We start from the raw sequence: 14951 nt of genomic DNA, 5'->3' as shown, positions 1-14951 counted from the left end.
GAGTGGTGTCGCAGGCCGATCACCTTTCATGCCATCACACTGACATCGTCTAGTATTTAGCGATAAATCACGTTTCACTCTTGAAGTAGATGACCACCGTGTTCGTGTCTGGAGAGGACGGGGCCAGCGGTCCCAATCAGCATTTTTTTACAAGGGCATGCAGCCAATAAAACCTGGTGTGATGGTGTGGGGCGCGATTTCTTAAGACAGCAGGTCATCTTTATTCATCTTCCGTACATCTTTAACCGCTCAACGATATGTTGATACCATTGTGCGGCCGGTTGCATTACCCTTCATGGCACATTATTCCGGGGCCATTTTCCAACAAGATAATGCCAGACCACATACCGCTCCCATATCTCTGGACTGTATCCGTGCGGTTGATACTCTTCCTTGGCCAGCAAGGTCACCAGACCTTTCCCCAATCAAGCATGTCTGGAACACAGCAGGCCGCCAGATTCGGGCACCCCCAAATATCACAGATCTGCAGCGGCAACTGATGAATGCCTGGCGAATTTGTCGCAGGATGACATTAAAAACCTCTACCACTCCTTGTTTTGACGAATTGTGAGTCGTGAACAGGTACTACGGCCTTGATTTTTTTATCATTTTATTATCTGTGTATGAGCTATACACATATTCAATTTCATCAAAAATAATAACTTCCTTCATATTGCTTCGATTTATTGCAAAAGAGTGTATTTCTGATGTTTAATAAAATATATAGATGCTACCAAAAACAAAAAATGCATTTCATTAATATATTTTTCGCTTTCATGTAGATATACGCCATCTAATCCAAAATCATGAAAATTCCAATCACGATACTTTTCCAGTATATGTATTTTCACTGTAAACATAGACAATAAATTAGAATTTTTACAATTTGGTATTGTAACAAATATTTTAGAAGTAACTTGCTGAAAATCTCCATACATCTACGTTTAGATACAAGACTGTCTCCTCTTTACCGAAAGGGGGATGCCAGTGCCCCTTAGAAAGTCTTCCACGAAGGCATCCCTCCCCTTAGGCAGATAACTCTCAAGTGATTAGCCATAATCAAATAAGCAAAGCCCTGCTCCGTTACAATTTTAGCTCTTCGACATTTGATTGCTTTCACAGTGAACCGTTTCCGATTTTAACGCAAATTTTTATTGCGTTCGTTTCTGGTTCTGGGTTATTACAAAACCCAAATTAATTTACAAAACTTTTAAGAGAAACTCTCACAGCATATAATATGCATAAATAAAACTAAAGAATCTTTCCAGTTCTGGAGCCAAGAATCGTATAACGTGAATATACTCGTTACAAAAGATAAAACACTCTTGACATTTTACTTCCTTGTGCGAAGTAAAGGAAGTATTGTAATCGCGAAAAATTTCGGGTGTCATATTTCAACGGAAATATCCATTTTGACATCCGTTGAATGCAACTTAACGATGCTTTTGAGTGACACCTGTACATAAGAACAGAATAAAAACTTCTTTTCCTGAAACAGATTGTAAAATGGATTAAAATGGATTCAGAAGATTTTTTTTCGTGATGACTGTAAGCACCTGTATGTAGGTATATACATATGTATATATTTAGCGTAACTAAAAAACAGTTAGCCTCAGAACATTGAAACTCTGTATGCGTGATTGTTATAACATGTTACTGTGCAGCTCGCTTATCCGCCGCGTTAAAAGTAAATACCCGCTTTGTTACTCGGCTCGGTGAGCTCAGTTTCTTTATACTTATATGTTTTTAAATAGTGCTTTTGTTGCTTTAAAAATGATTGTTTTTTCCCTTATGTTCCGGTTAACGTTTTTATGCCTTTATTTAATCTGCACGCAATAGTTGTAAAATAATCAATATTTTAAAAATTGTTGTAGTGAGAAGCCTAAAGGGGCAGCCATAATTGTTTACATTTGAAATTTAGCAGAATAGTGAATTCAGTTTTTGCAACTTCAGTGTCTTTTTGCAGAGTGTTACCAAAAGTTAACTTTCAGTTTTATGCACCGAAAAATCTGCCTTCCTAGCCGCTGGCCGAATTGCTTGTTTAATTGTTAATTAACTCTAATTGTAAAAGTTATTTTTAGTGGTTTTTAAATGTATTTGGTGTTTTATGGTTTTCCATATTTTTTTAATTTTTAATGAAAATATTTTAAATTTTTATGTATTGTTTTGCCTTGCCGCGATGTGAGAACTGAATTAATTGAATGAGAAATATTTCTCCAATGAAATTCGTGGAAATAAGCTTAAATAAAATGCAGCAAAAAATGTGTATAATTTAATAGGCCATACAAGGAAATCATATGGTGTCCACACCCAGACTTTTTTTTAAAAAAAAATTACATGCTTTCAGGTTTCATGGGGTAACCTTTATAATCACCATAGGCTGATACCTTTATCCATCTAAGAAACATAAGACATCTGATATTGATTCAAAATATGAAAGCATAATCTCATAGGCGACGATATCTGCAATAATGTTCCTTATACCGTGAAGCAAAAACTGTGCTTATGCTACCACAAGATAAATTGGAATTGATAACTCTGTCATGAGCTTATATTAACCTGTACGACAAAAGAAAGTTAAATCTTTAGAATATATAAAATGCCAAAACATACCTAACTATTTCAACTAACTTATAATGGCTTGCAAGCTTAGAATTGATTTATATAAAAAATATCTCGGGAAATTATACCCTCAGTACGCCATCAACATAAGAGTAATCGATTACAGTAGAAGTAACTTTTGCTAAGCCAACAATAAACCTCTTATAGCTAATGATCACCAATGGAAATGGCAAATCCCTGGTGTAACACTTAATGTTCGGTTAGCAGGGATTTAACGTTTAGATTGCTCTCACTGTTAAGAAGTATATTTCAAGGCAAAATTAATAACAATTTCTATCTTTACTTCCGTTTCTTTCGACAATAACCATTTTCTTATGCTAATATCAGATTTATTTCAAAACTGCAACTAAGTCATTTTTGCATTAATGGATAATATGCTTTTAATTCAAAAGATGCGGACGTCATTCCGAAGAAAACCGATGCAATGCGTAAAATATTCCATGTGATTCGTTTTTTCAGAAGGAAAAAAATATATACCCTGCGTTGAGAGCAGGAAAAGAAATCGTTCCCTTAACGGCCATAAAATACACCCTGCAGATAATATGAAAAAGCTTAATCATACAGATATCATTTTCACAGTTTCATTTATTTGAGCTGAAAGAAAGGTTAGAGCCATAAATGGTATTCTAATGGCGGCGTGAAATGAGGAGACTCGAAATCTACTAATTACAAAGCGATAAAAAATACGAATTGCGCATTTGACTTTTTAACGCAAGGTGGTTTTTATTGCCAAGTACTTACTTTCTTTCATGTTCAATTTTATTCATTCTGAAAAGAATACCCTAAAAACATGATAAAAGAACGGAAATCTGTCTAAGTCACATCCGCAGATCTAAGTACTGCCAGATAAAATTAAAGAAATGTATAAAATGCTTCGTTTTCAGTAGTGTAAGTCCAAATTTTGAACTAATACCAGAATTAGGTAATATAGAGCCATTTACAACTGGAGAGAAAGTGATGTAAATGCAAGTTTTAAGGTAAACTGAGGAGACCAATTTGAATTTTAGAATGTAAAGGATGTGCAAATCTGGTACGTAAATTCAAAATCTGAAAAGTTTGAAAAATATCTCAAGCTATGTTTCGAAATAAAACTGAAATTGATTATACAGCAATTCTAAATTTTTAGCGAACATTTTAAATGCTCGTTATTGCCTGAACTCGCAAGATGAAGAGCTGATCAATTAAACAGGTCATTTCAAGAGTCGTTTGTAAATAATTTCCATGAAAATAGTTCAGCTTAATAAATACTTGTTATCAAGATCATTTCTTTACAGTGGTTAAAATTGCTACTTTGCAATAGGGGTAAATAAACCTACACAAGATCCCATATTAGTAAAATCTTATGATTTTTAAAGTTTAAATTTAAGCATATTTGTCACAGTTAGAAGACAATGCACTTATCTCGGTGTGTATGTGTGTGTATTGTGAATACGGCAAAGCACACTAGGACTATCTGCCTAAGGGGAGGAATGCCTTCGTGGAGGACTTTCTAAGGGAAACTGGCTCGTATACACGTTACACATGGAGAAAACCACGAAAACGCCCATACAGCCAGCCCGTTCGCTGGATTCGAACCTCGGACCGAACTACCAGTGCTCAACGATTTTACCGCTCGGCCGCTGGTGGGCACGCACTTATCTCGGAAAATTCCAGTTTCATTACACTGCTAATGTATCATTTGGAGAGTTTTTTCAGAAGTGTTTTCGATAGGTAGGCCAATTCGTGATCAGCATTTTTCAGATTGTTCTAGTATTTGATTATATGTCCATTTCTAGGACAATTTAAATTAATTTTAATTTTAATTATTATAATCAATGATTAATTTACATTTTAATAAAGCTTTTTGTACATCTCATTCAGTGTTATGACGAATAGAGGATCCAGTCGAAAAATCCTGATGGTGAAGAATATCATCCACCACCTTTTTTTTAGTTCCATACCCAATGTAAAGACATTAGGATTTTTTGGAAGCAGGAGTCATGAAAAATGAGCAGTGCTCTAGCCGGGACTCGAACCTGGACCTCTCGAAATACGTGCCGAGTTTGCTCCCCATTACACCACGAGAAACTTCGATGGTTGGAGAGGACAGCGACAACAAGCCTAAATCAACGCCAGAAGAAGGTGGTCTGGGAGAAAAGAGCCGGACATGAAACGTAAAGAACAAATGGACAAGGAAGGTAGCGGGGGTCCAAAACAAAGGCGAAGGGTCCGGCAAATAAACAAATTTTCTTTCTGCGACCAGCTTTTAGATAAAAGGGCGGCCAACTTCAACAAACAAAAGATAAATGGAAATTACGCTATAATTTTTATTTTAATTTATTCACGAAGTTGACTGAAAATATTTCTTTTAGTTGTTGCTTCGACAGAGGATAATTTAATTTGTATTAAGCGAGAAATTTTTTACTTTTGTAAGATTTTGATTTTGTGGTAAGATAGAAGTTTATGTATTTCTAGCAGTTAATTTTTAAATAAGAAGGAAAAGTTCGTGCCTAATAAATTTCGTTGTAGCTCTCGAAGACTCCACTCATCAATTGGTTGCCCCTGGCTCCTAGAGATAAAATCAGTGATCTCCAAGTCGACCATCTAAACAGACATTGAGAATTAGACATATGTGTCCCTTTATTCAGACGAAAGTGTTATAACATTTTTTTTAAATAATTTTGTTTGAAGAAATTGGAGTATAGAAACAATTTCAATGGCATTTTGTTTCTTCTAAACTTTCCAAATATGATCTGTAATTTTGTCGCAATTCTACTCGGACATCGTGTTTGTAGCAAAATACAATCTGTCCCTTTTATTTATATGAGTGTTTTACTATAGGTCGGCCTACTATAAGTATGTCAAAAATAAATAATTCCAGTACCCAAATATAAAGAGAGTTTATTTATTTATTGTTTTCATTGAAGTTTATGATAATTATTATGTCCGATAATTATGATAAAGAGAGGTAAAATACTTATGCCAGAATTCTCTATATTTTCGATAATATTTTACTGAAAAGATCGTTACTTACGAGTAGTTGTTGATTTTTTTAACTATATTTTGTTTAGCTAAAAATTAACAGTTTCTAAGTATTTTTAGTTCTGCCCATATCCTGACATTATAATTTTGAAATGTAATTGAGTACTGTTGCTCAGAAACGGAACTGTTGATTGAGCTGTGAAGATGAAGTTAAATTTTTCGAACCTTCGAATAAATTCCGATCTGATGATGAATAACTGAATAAATATGATGATGAAGCAATTGGTGATGGGAAATAGCTCAGCTTTAATCACTCGCGCTCAGAATATATATTCTTTCGAAAAATCAAATCTTGCGGGATGCAGTAATCTCCATATCAAAATAGATGGTCATTTCCCAGTAGGATAAAACAAAGCCAAAAAAAGTCTCCAAAATACATACTGAAGTGACAAAAGTCATGGGATACCTCCTAATGTTTTGTCGGTCCTCCTTTTGCCCAGCGAAGTGCAGCAACTCGAGGTGGCATGGACTCAACAAGTCGTTGGAAGTCCCCTGCAGCAATATCGAGCCATTCTACCTCTATAGACGTCCAAATTGTGAAAGTGTTGAGGGTGCAGGGTTTTGGGCACGAACTGACCTCTTGATGATGTCCAATAAATGTTCGATGGGATTCATGTCGGGCGATCTAGGTGGCCAGATCATTCGCTGGAATTGTCCAGAATGTTCTTCTAACCAATCGCGAACAAATGTGGCCCGGTGACATGGCGCATTGTCATCCATAAAAATCCCATCGTTGTTTGAGTAAGTGAAGTCCATGAATGGCACTAAGTGATCTCCAAGTAGCTGAACGTATCCATTTCCAGTCAATGATCGGTTCAGTTGCAACAGAGGACCGAGTTCATGCCATGTAAAAACAGCGCAAACCATTGTGGAACCACCACTAGCTTGAACAGAGCCTTGTTGACAATTTGGGTCCATGGCTTCGTGGGGTCTGCGCCACACTCGAACCCTACCATCAGCTCTTACTAACTGCAATCGTGACTCATCTGACCAAGCCACGGTTTTCCATTCGTTTAGGGACTAATCGATATGCTCACGAGCCCACAAGAGTCGCTGCAGGCGATGTCGTGCTGTCAGCAAAGGCACTCGAGTCGGTCTTCTGCTGGCATAGCCCAAGGAAGACAAATTTCGCCGCACTGTCCTATCGGACACGTCCATCGTGCGTCCCACATTGATTTCTGCGGTTATTTGACGCAGTGTTGCTTGTCTGTGAACACTGACAACTCTACGCAGACGTCGCTGGTCTCGGTCGTTAAGTGCAGGTGGTCGGCCACTGCGCTGTCCATGGTGGGATATTATGCCTGCAATTAGATACTCTTGACACACTCTTGACACTGTGGATGTCGGAATGTTGAATTCCCTAACGATATCCGAAATGGAATGACCCATGCGTCTAGCTCCAACTACCATTCCGCGTTCAAAGTCAGTTAATTCTCGTCGTGCGGCCATAATCACGTCAAAGCCTCTTCACATGTTGGTGTTGGTGTATTTAATTATGGCAAAGCACACGAGGGCTATCTGCCTAAGAGGAGGGATGCCTTCGTGGAGTACTTTCTAAGGGAACTGGCTCGTATACACGTTACACATGGGGAAAACCACGAAAACGCCCATGCAGCCAGCCCGTTCGCGGGATTCGAACCTCGGACCGAACTACCAGTGTTCAGCGACTTTACCGCTCGGCCACTGGTGGGCGCCTCTTCACATGAATAACTTGAACACAAATGAAAGCCCTGCCAAAGCACTTCGCATTTATACATTTTCTACGCGATGCTACTGCCATCTGTATATTTGCATATTGCTATCCCATGACTTTTGTCACTTCAGTGTATAAACACTCTTTCAAGTACCTCTACTAAATTAACGAAAAATGCTGTGAGAAAATATATAAGTTAACTTATTAGTTCGTGGTCTTTTTTAATAGTCTAAATGATCAGTATGAACATGTGTATTAAGTTATTGATAGTATGAATACTTGTGTTAAGAAGATTATTTGTCATTTTTCAACGAGATTAAGCTATTCCGCATCTGCAGTTATAAGACGCAAAAGCAAACATCGATATTTTCTTTTGTGTTTTGCAGGCTTAACGGCTTGCTAAATGATGTTATAATGAACTTTCTAGATCACATTATCATCAATTTACTAGATGGTGTTAGGTGACATTTTGAAAGCAGGCGTGTTCTAAAGGATAAATTGAATTCATTCACTGATTTTACAAACATTTGTTTTAAGGTTATTAACTTATTTAATAAAAATAACTGTTTTTTAACAATTTTATTTTATAATTTATTTCTCCCGCCTTCTTAGCCTGCCTTCGTAGTGCAGTGGTTAGCACGCCCGACGCGAATTCGAGAGGTCCGTGGTTCGAGTCCCGGCGAGGGCACTGCTCATTTCTCACATCTCCTACTTAAAAAAAAAAAAAAAAAAAAAAAAAAAAAACTAATGTCTTTACAATTTAATAACAAACATCACTGGTCTTTGCATCCGAATAGAAGTATTCGTGGTATTGGGAGGCGTGTGTTTTCAGTAATTAAAAATAAATAAAATAATTTGAATGATCTCTGCATCTTTTTATTATAAATAAGTTCTTTTACATATACAATTTTCACATATAAATATATTTCTGTGATAAATTGCCACATATTTAGCTTATAAAATGATAATATTTCCTAAGTTTCCTCTTTAGATTATAAAATTTGTTAGTCTGATCCAGCTATATTACAGAAGATGGATGCCATTATACTCACATGTTCGAAATTCATTGATCAAAGAATGTGGGAAATTTGTTCGATTTAATTTTCATTACAAATGCAAACTATTCTAACTATGGAAATTTCCAATCGCATAAAAATAGTTTTGGTATGACACTACCGTACTTTATATAATACAAATAATTTTAATTTTTCAAATCAAATGCATTTTGGGAAATAATATATAAAAATGCATAATTGTTTTCCAAACTTTGTATTTTTATTACTTTTATGAATCTCTGTCGAAAGATTTTGAATACAAAAGAACGGAATGATTATTTTTATGTTTTATATTTTATCCTTAAAGCAATACACTTCATTAGAATCACAAATATAACCATCATAATGAGTGATTTAATTGCATTACAAATTGAATGCGTTTAAAAGTATGGATGGATGCATACATTATCTTCTATTATTACTGCTTTTCTATGCATCTTGTTAGTATGAAAAATTAAAACAGGATCGGTGGATTATTTAAACAAACCGTATTCTTTTTCTAACTTTCGTAATACATAATGATTTGAGAAGCATAAAGAGACAAATTTTGTGCGTTATATTTTTCTGAACTTATTAAAATGAGAAAAGGAAATATAATTCATACCTCAGATTAAAAATAATCATGTGTTTGATGCCTTTTACAGCTGTTTTAGGTTACGCTGTTCTATGGAGTATCTCTGTCTTATATCCAGAAAATGAATGAATAATAAATGCATATGGTCTCTTAAATTTACCTTAAATTAAAAAATCACTGTTGCAGTTAAATAGCTTATAACAATTTTGGTATTTTCTTGTAATTTAAATCATCATTGCTACGTTCAAAATCAGGATAGGATAATGCGATTTGCATAGTGAAACAACCAAAGCTATCTCTGAAATTGTCTGGATCATCTTTCACATAAGCACGTCATACCAATCATAAGTCTCATTTTCAAATGAGACTAATGATATCGAAATGGATTCTAAAATAATAAACAATGGGTATATTTTTATTAACAATATAATAGTAACAGTAACAGTATAACAACTATTAAGTGTACATTCAAAATGTATACTTAATAATTTATATTATTTTATTAAATAATGTTTGTTTTTCTCATCAGAAACGCAACTCGCTACACAGAAATTAATTGTATCATTACTCAATTAATTTGCTATTGCAACTATTCGTAAAATATTGACTACATTTATGATGTTTTGACTAAAATTTTTATAATACCTAGCAGCTAAGGTATTTTGTGCATATCAGTATTTTGACACTGAATGCAATAAAAGTAAAATTCGAACCCACGTTAAGAATACGTACCAATTTCATTTACCCTTCTGTGAATCAAAAGACGAACATGAAAAAAATCGGTTATGGATCCATAAATTTAGCCTATGTGATCAACTAAGTGTAATCAGATAAATATTATGTACAAAAATGTGAAAAAAATAAATTTTCGTAATATCATTTTTCAATGATTTTAATTCATTTTGAAATATTTAATGCGTATGAGTCATTTATGCTTGCTCTATACACTATGACATTACAATGACAGTACATTGACAAAAAGCTACATGTTTTGCAGCCATAAGCACCAAATTTATGGTACGTTTTTTATGGAAGTAAGTCTAAATTCACAAATGTAACTCCCAACCAAAACATGCTGTCCAAGAAATACTGTAGGGCTTTATGTAAATTGAGCAATTATTTTACTATTTATACCTTTACTGTGACCTCTACTTTTCTCATCTCCCACCAGAGTGAAAATTAGTTAACGTACGTATGAGACTAAATTTCTTAAATTTAGACAGTGAGGTTTAGACAGCGATGCTGACCATCGCGCTATTCCTTGTCCATCTCATAGAATAGCTATCACGTGCAAAGGTTTAAGACCAGTAGCCATTTTCCTGCAATTTAACAGATTGCACCATTTTCGCTCGTGATGGCATGATCTTATGCGTAGATTGCATCAAACGCTTTCTACTGCTGTAAACATAACGTGGTATCGTTTATTAGTAGTTCGTTATTGGAATTTGCGCACACAGTGCTGTTTTATAATTCTTGTAATGGGTAAAATACCTTCACTTACTGTTGAAAAAGGGGCAAAAATAGTGGCCCTGCATGAATTAATGTAGAATTCAAACTATTCATGTTCTACTTCACACTACATGAAATAATTTAGTGTGAAGTAGAACATGAATAGTTTGGTAAATGTCAGCAAGACAGGCGGGCATCAATCTATCAGTAAATTGAAAACTTCGGGAAATTGTACGGGTCTTAAGAGAAGCGGCCGTCCAAGAAAAACTTGTGCACGTGATGATCGTATAATAAGAAGGATGATCACTCAATTTTCAACAAACTTCTGCAATAAAATTAGAGCTGCTGTGGCTGCAAAGGGTACCAACGTCAGTTCGAGTACTATTTCAAGGCGTTTGACTAACGATTATGGCTTATTTTCCTATAAACCTGCAAGGAAACCTCGACTTACTCAAAGTATGAAAACGGAATGATTGAACCTCCACCAGACAATTGGACGGCACAACAGTGTTATTTTTCCGATGAGTCCAAAAGTGAAGCGATTTTCTGTACGTGCTAAATGTATTCGCTGCCCATTTGGAAAGATATGATGACAGATATTTGATTCCAACAGTGAAACCTTCCTAAGCCGGATGATATGGGGTGCAATGTCTGCATCTTGTGCAGCTGCTGTATAATTACTGCCACTTAAAACCACGATGAACGGCAGTCGGTACCTTGATTTGTTACGTAACAAGTTGAAACTTCACTTGAATGATCAAGGATGTTTAATTTTCATGCACAATGGGGCTCCATGTCACAGGGCAAGGAATATTAAGGACTATCTGAGGGCTAATCAAATCCGGGTGCTTGACTGGCCAGGTAACACCTCAGATTTGAATCCCATAGAGAATCTGTGGTGTATTGTGAAAAATAAAGTCGCGGAGAAGCTACCATCCAGTGCTACAGAACTTGTTGAAGCAATAAAGCGTGTGTGGTGTACAGAGATTTCTCAAGCTTATTGCCAGTCTCTTGTTCACAGCATGCCTAAAAGGATTGCAGCAGTGATAAAAAATAAAGAAGGTCCGACAAAATACTGAATATACTTCAATAACCTTGTAAGTCTATTTTTTCATTTATAACATATGTTTGTTGCGGAATTCCAATAAATCTGATTTTTCCATGTGTGGTCACGTTTTGCACACGACTGTACATAAAACGGTTTTCGCCTTTTGCTGGCCGTATTGCTCGCGCAGAAAACGTAGATTAGATTTCACTTTTACTCCTGGTTAATTGAACAGTTTGTAATGGCTGATATTCCGCAAACAGCGAAGATTGATTTTGTCAAGCATGAGCTGTAAATTCGTAAAGTTTAAAAATTAAACAAGCAGGTTTCTTTAAATCTTCATTTGAGGCACAATTGTTTCATTAAGAGAGGACGGTAGGTCGCCTAACAATCTACAGAAGGAAGCAGAATTATGTTTTGTAAGAAAGCATAGCTTTCCATATAACATAGCTGCTGTCAGAAATTTTTTATGTTGATTGAGTGCATATATTCAGTTCATAGACGCATCAGAATTGTGATTTTCCTTTCATAGCCTAATGTTTACAGTTCTGCAATGTTCATCTATGCATCAGGCGAGCAGTTATTATATGGACTGTAATAAAACTAGAAGAAATCTGATATTGCCAGTAATGGCTGCACCCATAAAATTTAATTTAATTTGCTAACTGCTAAGGCAGTTAGCAAATTTTGCTTGTGTTTGTTTCATGTATATTAATTGTTGGAACGGAATAGTGAATAACCAGGTTATTTTATTATCACAAAGGAACTCGAGGTTATATATTAAAAGGCATGTCACAAGTTTAGTGCTTGTTTTAGGCAAGTTCTGTTTTCAAACCATCCTGAAAAGTCAATCAGGCTCGTTTTTTAACCAGTAGTTATTAAAACCCATTCTTTCATCCCCATGATTACCAAAAACAACTAAACATGTGAAGACAGTTCAAATGCTCACACAAATTCTGAGGCAAAGTTCAATGTGTTTATGTTTAACAAAACCTTGACACGTTACATAAAAAGTTGATTGTCTCAAATTTTCTTCATGCGTACTGAATATTTTACAAATACAGGTATTCGTATAGATTTTTTCTAGGGATAATTTTTTAAAAACAGGAGAAAACAACATAAAATCACGCAGGTACACGTTGCATTGTGTGGAATCAAATCTGAAAAGAAACATCGGAGCTAATTTACCTTATAAGCTCAAACCAATGATATGATGAGAATTGAAAGAACGAAAAGTAAAATCTGAAAGCTTTCAGATATTATATTACGCTCGAATGAGAGTTTTGCTAAAGATTTGTGTGTTACTGTTATTTATTAATTATCATGTTCTTCCCACTTAAACCATATAAAATTCAATTCAACAGCAATATCACAAAATATTTAAAAAACAGCATATTTTTAGAACTTCAGATAGTATCGCACAATGGAGATAAAAATTTTATTTTCCATACAAGTGTTGCCGTTGCTCGATTCGAAATCCTCTTGTTTGTATATAAAAATTCGTTAAAATCTTACACAATATGAAATAGATAATAAAACAAATCCGAAATTCGGGTGTCAAAGTGCCCATATTCTGGTGGAGGATTGCGTTATTCAAACTTTGATGGCTCTAGGTTCCGTCATTTTTACACAACTAGAAACGTGCATACATTCATGCAGATTCTTCATTACTTAAATAGTTTTAAATATAAGACAAGGAGGTAATATTTGGCGGCAACAATTTGAAAAGTGAAACGGATATTTATAGTGAAACAACGCAAAATGCTGTTTCGAAACTAACACACCTTCTGGTCTACCGCTCTTTTAGGTTAAAAGAAAAGAAAAATCTGAAAAAGCACATATTTATCGTGACCCAAAAGGGTAAGTTAAGGATTTTCTAGGCTCTCTTTGAGCTCACAGTCTACTAGTCTGCTGTTGCACTCATTCCTGCTAACCCGTTTCTTTTTGTCTTTTTAGCTTTATTATTAAGCATATTTTTTTCGCACTTACACCATATTAGAATGCAACAGCAAAATTACAAAAATTTAAAAATGGCATAACAGCATACGTTTAGAATTTTGTATGTAATATTAAGTACTGGCATACATTTGTCTATATTTTGCAGACATTTCTCAGTTTATCATATCAAGGTACAGTTTTCTATTTATAATTCTCAACAGTCCCGCGCACTTGAGATAAAAATGCTTTAATTGTACAGTATTGCCATGGCTCGCTCTCAAATCGTAGAGTGCATTAAAATTGATTTAATTTTACAAAATCTGAAATATAAACTTCTGCGGTTTCGAAATTTAAAATACGGGCTTTCAGGTGCACATATTCGATTACGTTATTGAAAATATGATGGCTCTAATTACCGTCATGTTTTCACAATGCGAGGAAAATTCATACAAATATGCAGATTTTTCGTTACTTTAATTTCTTTAGAAATAATACAGGGGAATAATATTCAGTGGCAACAGTTTTAAAATGGATTTGCCGTTTATAGAGTACGACAAAAAATTCCACCTTGAGACTAACATAGACTATAACGCCCGTTTGGGCTGAAAAAACCATTAGACTTGAGTTTTTATTTAATCTGAAATGAAATTGGTTTTTTATACTTTAAAATTGACTTAAATAAAAATCTATGCTAATTTCTCGCAACGATCACTTTTACCTCTTGCGTCTTACAATATTCCCAAGTATTGGGTTTACTTACTTAATCATAATTACTTCAATTCCAATCGAAGAGTGCATCTGATAGGCACGATTCTCTACTAAACGGTAATAACAAAAATATTTTGCCATATTATACTTAAATGTAATGTATTCTTCACTTGCATTTATTTATTCAGTAACCCATTTGCGTTTCTTTTATACAATTAGAAAATTTTTACGACAGAAGCACCAGTCTCGATTACCTTCCTGATTATCATATTCTTCTTCTCACTTTTCTGCGGTAATTAGCAGATACACTCTACTTTTTGTAAGAAAGATTTCCCGGTAAAGAAAGAATATAAGACGGAAAGCAGAGCATGTGTAGCTTTTAAATTATGAATGATGTCACGCGTTTCAAACGCATGCATACTCTAAAATTGAAAGAAAATATACAGTTCAGAGAATTAAAATACCTAATTAAAAGGAAATGTACATTTCCTTTTAATTTAATATTTTAATTTAATATTTTAGGGCATATTTTTATGTCGCAACTTACTAATCCGTTTCGAATTACGAATCTTAATGTAAGCTAAATGCAATGTATCGTAGAAATCTCTTTTATATTTATTGAACAGATGAAAATCCATTAATTTTTAAATGCTTGTATTAATTAAAACAAATTACTTCTTATTCGTTTGAATAACAACATTTTATAACCTTGGCAAATATTTTATGCTTATTATAAAAACGCATAGATTTCGTGTAACTAGTAATAACGCCAAAATATAAAGCCAAGAAATTGTAGGTACAGAATTTGTCAACCGAAAAAAACCCTCAAATTTGGCTTCAAGGAGA

The 14951-nt window shown here is 34.6% G+C and overlaps 1 protein-coding gene and 1 non-coding gene across 3 annotated transcripts in view; one reads left to right on the top strand and one right to left on the bottom strand.

The window, feature by feature from the left end:
• The window catches only part of LOC118197677 (cell adhesion molecule Dscam1-like), a 952054-nt gene that overhangs the window by 807692 nt on the left and 129411 nt on the right, over positions 1-14951 (bottom strand). The window lies entirely within an intron of this gene.
• On the top strand, positions 7952-8024 carry TRNAS-CGA (transfer RNA serine (anticodon CGA)). The gene has a single exon. It is a non-coding gene; the product is annotated as a tRNA-Ser (tRNA).

This window comes from Stegodyphus dumicola, chromosome 9 (genome assembly GCF_044657685.1).
Source record: "Stegodyphus dumicola isolate Sdum_Otavi_A_Nest chromosome 9, ASM4465768v1".
Classification (NCBI taxonomy): Eukaryota; Metazoa; Arthropoda; class Arachnida; order Araneae; family Eresidae; genus Stegodyphus; species Stegodyphus dumicola.
This window is presented reverse-complemented; position numbering and strand designations above follow the sequence as displayed.